The sequence below is a fragment of the Trichechus manatus genome, unplaced genomic scaffold, assembly GCF_000243295.1.
Source record: "Trichechus manatus latirostris isolate Lorelei unplaced genomic scaffold, TriManLat1.0 scaffold00030, whole genome shotgun sequence".
NCBI classification, from domain to species: domain Eukaryota; kingdom Metazoa; phylum Chordata; class Mammalia; order Sirenia; family Trichechidae; genus Trichechus; species Trichechus manatus.
Window position 1 is genome coordinate 8,000,322 of NW_004443966.1, and position 8,956 is coordinate 8,009,277.

General features: G+C 43.6%; 1 pseudogene; it reads right to left on the minus strand.

The window, feature by feature from the left end:
• Positions 1–8,237, minus strand: part of LOC101348423 (unconventional myosin-Va pseudogene) — a 20,184-nt pseudogene extending 11,947 nt beyond the window's left edge.
• Between the last annotated feature and the right edge of the window lie 719 nt (positions 8,238–8,956).

Consider the following 8,956-nt stretch of genomic DNA (forward strand, 5'->3'; position numbering starts at 1 on the left):
CATACCTCACACCATGCACAAAAACTAACTCAAAATGGATCAAAGATCTAAATATAAAATCGAAAACGATGAAGATCATGGAAGAAAAAATAGAGACAACGCTAGGAGCCCTAATACATAGCATAAATAGAATATAAAACATTACTAAGAATGCACAAACACCAAAAGAGAAACTAGCTAACTGGGAGCTCCTAAAAATCAAATACTTATGCTCATCAAAAGACTTCACCAAAAGAGTCAAAGACAACCTACAGACTGGGAAAAAAATTTTGGCTATGACAAATCCCATCAGTGTCTAATCTCTAAAATCTACAAGATACTGCAAAACCTCAACCACAAAAAGACAAAGAACCCAATTAAAAAATAGGCAAAGGATATGGACAGACACTTCACCAAAGAAGATGTTCAGGTGGCAAACAGATACATGAGGAAATTCTCACAATCATAAGCCATTAGAGAAATGCAAATCAAAACTACAACAAGATACCATCTCACCCCAACAAGGCTAGCATTAATCCAAAAACACAAAATAATAAATGTTGGAGAGGTTGTGGAGAGACTGGAACACTTATACTCTGTTGGTGGGAATGTAAAATGGAACAACCACTTTGGAAATCAATTTGGCACTTCCTTAAAAAGCTAGAAATAGAAATACCAGAGGATCCAGCAATCCCACTCCTTGGAATACATCCTAGAGAAATAAGAGCCATCACATGAATAGACATATGCACACCCATGTTCATTGCAGCACTGTTCACAATAGCAAAGCAGATGGAACCAACCTATGTGCCCGTCAACAGATGAATGGATAAACAAATTATGGTATATTCACACAATGGAATACTACACAATGATAAAGAACAATGAGGAATTGGTGAAACATCTCATAACATGGAGGAATCTGGAAAGCATTATGCTGAGTGAAATTAGTCGCAAAAGGACAAATATATGACACCACTATTATAAGAACTTAAGAAAAGGTTTAAACACAGAAGAAAACTTTCTTTGATGGTTACAAGGGTGGGGAGGAAGGAAGAGGGATATTCACGAACTAGATAATAGATAAGAATTATCTTAGGTGAAGGGAAGGACAACACACACTACAGGGGAAGTCAGCACCACTGGACTAAACCAAAAGCTAAGAAGTCTCCTGAATACAACCAAACACTTCAAGGGACAGAGTAGCAGGGGCAGAGGTCTGGGGACCATGCTTTCAGGGGACATCTAGGTCAATTGGCATAACGAAGTTTATTAAGAAAATGTTATGCATCCCATATTGGTGAGTGGCGTCTTCAAAGCTAGTGAGTGGCCATCTAAGATGCATCAATTGATCCCAACTCACCTGGAGCAAAGGAGAATGAAGAACACCAAAGATACAAGGAAAATATTATCCCAAGAGACAGAAAGGGCCACATAAACCAGAGACTCCATCAGCCTGAGACCAGAAGAAATAGATGATGCCCAGCTACCACCAATGACGGCTCTGACAGGGAATACAGCAGACAGTCCCTGATGGAGCAGGAGAAAAGTAGGGTGCAGAACTCAAATTCGAATAAAAAGACCAGACTTAATCATCTGACTGAGACTGGAGGGACCTCAGAAGACATGGCTCCTGGACTCTCTGTTAGCCCAGAATTGAAACCATTCCCAAAGCCAACTCTTCAGACGCAGATTAGAGTGGACTATAAGACATAAAATGATACTCATGAGGAGTGTGCTTCTTAGCTCAAGTAGATACATGAGACTAAATGGGCAGCTCCCGTCTGGAGATGAGATGAGAAGGCAAAAAGGGACAGGAGAGCTGGTTAAATGGACACAGGAAATCCGGGGTGGAAAGGAGGAGTGTGCTGTCACATTATAGGGAGAGCAGCTAGGGTCACATAATAATGTGTGTATACATTTTTGTATGAGAAACTAACTTGAACTGTAAACTTTCACTTAAAGCACAAGTTAAAAAAAAAAAAGAGCATCCGTGCCCAACTCACAGATTCTGCTGTCACCGAGCAAGCCCGAGAGTATCTTCTGGCCAAGCCTCACCTGTGTCCTTCTGTCCTCTCACTTCCCAACCAAATCCCACTCATTCTATGCTTTGGAGTACGCAGCACCACCATGAGCTTTCTTCCCTGTTTCCTACCAAAACAAACCCATTGCCATCAAGTCTATTCCGACTCATAGCAACCTTATAGGACAGAGAGTAACTGCCCCACAGAGTTTCCAAGGCTGTAAATCTTTACGGAAGCAGACTGCCACATCTTTCTCCCGCGGAGTGACTCACGAGTTCGAACCACCGACCTTACGGTTAACAGCCAGAGAGCTTAACTACTGTGCCACCAGGACTCCTTATTTCTTACCAGACCTATAGAATACTATGGAAAATGAACTTTGATTTTTTTCCTTTGTATGTATTTGGAGAAATCAATTCAATCAACAATTATGAAGAGCTTCCATGTGCTGGGCTCGTTGCTGGGCTTTAGAAACAAAACAATGGATAGTTGGTTTTTGTTTTTTTTTTTTTTCCTCTAAGAATCCCCTGTCCAGTGGTGTAGCTCATTTCGCTTTCCAATGGGGTAAAGGATTTTGACAATAGTGTCCACCTGGTACGAGAACTGCATAAAACTTGGGATTGTCTATTAACAGAGCTAACATGTGACATAGCCTTCAGGTTTGCGCTTGGACTATTCCATACCATGCAGTAGTTTTGCCTTGGGGCTGGGGGTGGGAATCGGCAGAGACGCTAGCCTGCTGAATTGGTGGGGCTTGGAGGGTCCTGAAATTAGAATTGAGGAAGATGACATTAGATCTGACAGGAAGGAAAACGATGTGTGTGAAGGAACCTGCCTTTAAGTAGCTAGGTCTTGCCATAAGCTTCTAGAGTGGGAACCCGGCATTCTCCTTTGAGAGCAGGGAGGTTGCTGTCTCTGGGGACAGTCGAGCTTTCACGGTGATGGCATCTGGAGGAGACGTAAAGCAACTTGGTGTGAGCCTGACAGGAAAGGAGGATGGGGCGTCAATGGTCGAGTCAGTCCTGGCTCAAAGGAGCAGCTCATCGTAAGAAATCATTCATTTCCTCTCACTGTCCTTTGTTTTTCTAAGCACGGGTCACAGCACAATTGAGAGACCAAGAGAAAGACTGGGAGAGAGCCAGAGAAGGGAGTGGGTTTAAATCAATGAGGGGAGACCAAGGAAGACAAGAAGGGGGAAGGACAGCAGGAAGGATGGTCAGGGGGGCATATAAGGTCAGAAGTTTGCAGAGAACAGAGACAGAAGGACTGAAATAGGTCTAGAACTAACTAACAAGACCCTCTGTCCCCTGTGGGTGGTTCCCAGGAGACATTTTCACCCTGCTGTTGTGTGCCGTCGAGTTGGTTCTGACTCATAGCAACCCTGTTTAATAGAGTGGGGCACAATGAAGACAAGGACAATGGAATGGGAGGTTTGGTCTCACAGACTGAGCATCTCTTCCTCTGATGCACTGTTCTGCAGGCTTTTCTTTCCCTCTCCTAGTCTTAAAACCTGCTCTTAGCTGCTTTTTTTGGACTCTTTTGTTTGCTTTTAGCTGAAGGCCAATCTCTTAATTTTGGGCAATTAAGATGCGGATGAAATTTCAGGTATTCCATGACAGGCCATTGACCTCAGGAGCTTTACTTCTGGGTGGGACAGAAATTTTGTTGCTACCCCCTGGTATCCCACCACCAAGGCACTTTCCCACTCTCTCCAGCGCAAAAACTGACACGGCCAGGATCGAAAGGAAGCTCAGGAGAAGTTTTAGCCTCAGCTGGCTTGAGAGGAGCCCGGATCAGAGAACAACCCCCGTGTGTCTAGACACAGTATCTCCCCATGTTGGGATTCAAGGCCAAGGAGCAAAATGATTAAAGAGTATGTCATTGTTATTGTTAGAGCCCCGGTGGGGCAGTGGTTAAGAGCTCGGCTGCTAACCAAAAGGTCAGCAGTTCAAATCCACCAGCGATCCTTGGAAACCCTATGGGGCAGTTCTCCTCTGTCCTGTAGGGTCACGATGAGTCGGAATTGACCCAAAGGCAGCACGTTTGTTTTTGTTCGTTTGTTTGTTTTTTATAGTTAGTTGCCATAGAATCAGCTCCGACTCATGGTGAGCCCACATACAGCAGAAGGAAACATTGCCCCGTTCTGTGCCATCTTCACAATTGCTAGTATGTTTGAGTCCATTGCTGCAGCCACTGTGCATTTTGAGTTCCTTCCAACCTAGGCGCTCTTCTTGCAGCACTGTATAGGATACTATTCATGATCCATGGGGTTTTCACTGGGTAATTTTCATAAACAGATTGCCAGGCCTTTCTTCCTAGTCTGTCTTATTCTGGAAGCTCCACTGAAACCTATCCACCATAGATGACCCTGCTGGTATTTGAAATACTAGTGGGATAGCATCCAGCATCATAGCACCATGCAAGCCACCTGCCCCAACCAGCTTTCAGCCATCCTTGGCCAGAGACCAGAGAATTCACAGTAAGGTAAAATAAAAAAAACTTCCCATGTTTTTGCTTTTCCAAGTTGCTGCCCAGAGGAGGATACAGTGACAAAGACAGAGGTCTAGGGCTCACAAGGATCTGTGCTGTCCCCATCACAGGAGACGGGTGACTAATGTCACTTCTGAAATCTCTGGCTTGTGGATGGGTGCTCATTCTGCCTGTTTGGGGACATGCCTCCCTCTACTGCTGCTGCCATCTGTGAACCATGTACATATACAGAGGTCTTTATTCTCTTGAGCTTCTCTGACTATGGTGGAAGTCCCTGGAGACTTCCATGTTGTCTCATGGATTGGGTTGGAACTGTGTAGGGAGTGTTCAGAAGAGTTAGGCTTCTAAGAGGGTCAAATCTGTGCTCTTCCTGGGTTTGGAGTATAGATGTAGGCCATGGTCCGGGAGTGGGGAACTCCCAGAGGAGGAACCTTTGAGGGACAGGGTTGTATGGTCAGGCAGCAGGACCAGGAACAACTTCCTCTGCAGTCTCTTGATGATCCTTGCTCCTGTTGATGGCTGCTGAGGGCACCTATGCCTGGCCTGAGTCCCAGCAAAGCTGGGCCTGGGTCACACCCTGGATGGGCCCTTCAAACTCTTAGAGAGAAGCAAGGAGGGACGAAATGGGCTCCACCTCTCTTGTAGATCAGTAAACTCTTCCTTATAGATAGTCAGCATTTCTGGTTCCTTCTCAATTTCCGTATCATCTCATCATCCCTGGGAAATGAGAAAAATTGTTAAGTGGCACCTGTCTACATCCACATAGTCACTGTAGATAGAAGAGCAGTGGTAATATGGAAGGTTTGAAGGAATAACTGGAGAACAAGGAAGAAGGTGCAATTAACTACAGCAGGAGGGGAAGAAGTAAGAATCTTACTAGAGTGGCACCCTGGAAATCTGAAGGACCAGAAGATTCTAAACCCATTTGCCACAGGAGAGGGAAAATAGAAGGGAAGGACAGGATGCCTGATGATGTGGGAGAAGTTGTCAAATATTCCCTGCTCTCTCCTCCCCCTTCCCCCGTTTTTTTTAAACATTACAACCAAGTAGGATTTATTCCAGGTATTTAAGGATGGTTAAAAATTGAGTAATCCATCAATGTAATTCATCCCATTACCAGTAAAACGGAGAAAAAACGTGATTATCTTGACTAATGCAAAAAAAAAGCATTTGATGAAATTCAACTCACTTTTTTTTTCTTCCTTTTTTTTGATGTTTGATGTCATATTAAAAGTCACCTAAGATATACAACCAAATACCTCACGCGATTTGTTTTCTTGGTGTGGAGGTTTAAAGTCATGGCTTCATGGGACATCCCAGTCACTTGGCCTAATACTGTGTTTAGTGTTTCTTTTCTACCTCCTAGCTCACTGAATAGTCCCCAGGGTTCTTAGAAGCTTGTGAGCAGCCATCCAAGGCACAACAATTGGTCTCTATTTTCCTGAAGCAGCAGAGGAAGAGGAGAGTCAGGAATCAGAGGAGGAACTGGAATGCATATCAAATTGCCTCCATGAACAACTACCTCCTTTGCCATGAGACAAGAAGAACTGGATGGTGCCTGGCTATCATTACTGAACATTTTGATCAAAGATTCGATAGAAGAATCCTGATCAAAAGGAGGAAAAAATGTGTAACAGAATTTCAAATTCTCATGGAATCCATACTGTATGGAGCCATTAAGGCTAGATGGACCCCCCCCCCCAAGAACAAACAAACAAACAAAAACAAATAAACTATTGCCCTGAGATAATCCTTAAATCTTAAACCTGAACTGTCCCCTGAAGTCATCTTTAAACCAAACACTAATTTCACTTAATTAGTAAAGAATGTCTGCCTTGAGCATTGTACTCTTTTAAAGAATTATCTGTATGTGATCAAATTGACAATAGTAACTCAAAAGGTTAGATGAGAAGTTTAGGGGGCAGTGAGTTTGTTAATGGTGGTGGAATAATTTGAAAAGGATAGTGTTATAGACTAAATTAAGTCCCCCTAAAATGTGTATCAACTGGGCTAGGCCGTGATTCCCAGTACTGTGTGGTTGTCCACCATTTAAGGAGCTGATGTGATTATCCCAAGTGTTGTAAATCCTGACCTCTATGATGTTAATGAGGCAGGATTAGAGGCAGCAATGTTGATGAGGCAGGATACAATCTACAGGATTAAGTTGTATCTTCAGTCAATCTCTTTCGAGCTATAAAAGAGAGAAGTGAGCAGAGATGATAGAGACCTCATTACCACCAAGCAAGAAGAGCAAAAAGAGCCAGGCGAGGAGCTTGTCCTTTGGACCTGGGGTCCCTGCTCTGAGAAGCTCCTAGACCAGGGGCATATTGATGACAAAGACCCTCCCCCAGATCCAACACAGAGAAAAAGCCTTCCCCTCGAGGTGGTGCCCTGAATTTGGACCTCCAGCCTCCTAAACTATGAAAGAATACTGTTCTGTTTGTGAAAGCCACCCGCTTGTGATATTTCTGTTATAGCGGCACCCGATGACCAAGACAGCAAGAAGAGCTGCACAACTTGAAGAATGTAATCAATGTCACCGAATTGTACGTGTAGAAATTATTGAATCGGTGCATGTTTTGCTGCGTTTATTTTCACCCTCCAAAATAACATAAGTAAAAAAAAAAAAAAAGTCACCTGAGGATACTGTGAACTAGCCCAGTTGGTCTCAGACTTAAGAGTTCACGGACAAGTAAAATTTAAAAATTTTAAAAAAGAACTCACGTAGATGTGATGACATTTTATTTAGCCTACTAAAATAATTTTAACAAAAACTCACAAAACAAAGCTGCTTTGTATTAGTGTGTCATTTTATAAAAAAAAAAATTGACTCCAAAAAATCAGAAGGAGTATCCATGAGAATAAAGGAAAGGCCTTGAAATAGAATGAGTTGACTTCAGACTCGGTGACCTGGTCTTATCTTCCCTCCTTTGCTCGCACCAGGGAAAACTTCTTCCTCAGTCTGCGTCAGTCTCCAGATTGGGATTTGGGATCCATTCTACTAATCTAGTTCTAACACATACTTAACCTCAAAGCAAAAACTTTCCTCTTATATTTCTGTTACTCAGGGCTTTCCTGTGCTCAAGGAATATCTACATGCATATTACAACAACTCTACCGGGCAGGCAGCAAAGATGCTATCCCCATTTACAGCTGAGGAACATAGCCTCCAAAAGGTTATATGCAGCCCTTTTGCACTAGTGCAGCCGTGCCAGTTGTTAAAATACTGAGATAATTCCAAACCTAGTGGTAAATAGCTATTGCTCCAAGCCTCGTAAGTGCCCCCTTGCCCCAGCTGCCCTAGACCTTCCGTCAGGGCCTCCTGGACCTCACCACAATCCAGCAAGTAGAGTTAATGCCTGGCACAGCAGCAGCCTTGGGCCATCCTCTGGTGGGTCAGAGCCCGCCTCAAGTCAGTTGTTAGATATTTGACTGTCATCCCTGGTCATATGGCTGACCCAAGATCATGTGACTAGAAAAGAAGAATGGAGCAGCAACTTAGGTTGAGGCAAAAGCCACGAGGTTCGTGATTTAAAGGGGGTAGAGACATGAAATAGAAGCTGCCCTGGCCCGTGTTTATCTTCCCTTATTCTCGCTTTACAACATTCTAACACTGTGTGTGTGTAAAGCCACCTGATGAAAATCCACATTCTATCTTTAATCTTATAATTAAAATATTCACAGAGCTTCCTTTTGTGATCGAGGCATAGTTGGAGAGTTAGAGATGCGCTCTCTTACCTCCATGCTGTCTGAGTTGAAACCTTTGTAATTCTATATTCGTCAATTGGTGCAAAGCTCTGGGAAAGATAGCTGAATATTTTAGCAGTTCTATCTGAAGTCAAGTGTCAGGAGCTAGCAGCAGGTCCATTCATAGACCCTGTCAATGCTCATAGGCAGGTGTGTGTTATTAATCACGTGCACTCGCAGCAAGGACAATGAGGCCTGAAAGAACACATATATATGTCTGAGTAGGGCATGAAGGTCATATTGGCAGCCCCCTTCTCCTTCAATAATGTCTCCTTGTCATTAATCTGGGTTACGATGAAGATGAAAGGGAAACTTAACTAGGGTGAGACTGTGAAAATATTCAATATGGCGCATGGGCTTTGAGCAACGTTGGGCTTTTAATGAAAAGTATTCATTTGAGCCAGGCTCGCAGCGCGCAGTCAGTCAATAAAGCTCCCCAGGAGGTCGTGAGCTGGACCGGTCTTAGAACTCTTCATGTGACCTCAGTGACTTCAGAGGCCACAGATACTAACGTGGGTGTGGGGTGGGCTCGGGAAACCCCCACAGGTAACTGCCAGAACTATGGCCAGAACTCAGATCTGACCAGTAGCCCAGGATTCTTTCCACTGTGCAGTGTCTCTCAGCTCCTCCAGTAGAAATAGTATCCATCCTTCAACACTCAGTCCAATCCCACTGGTTATTGATAACATTGTGCCAACATATAACTTTATTTCATT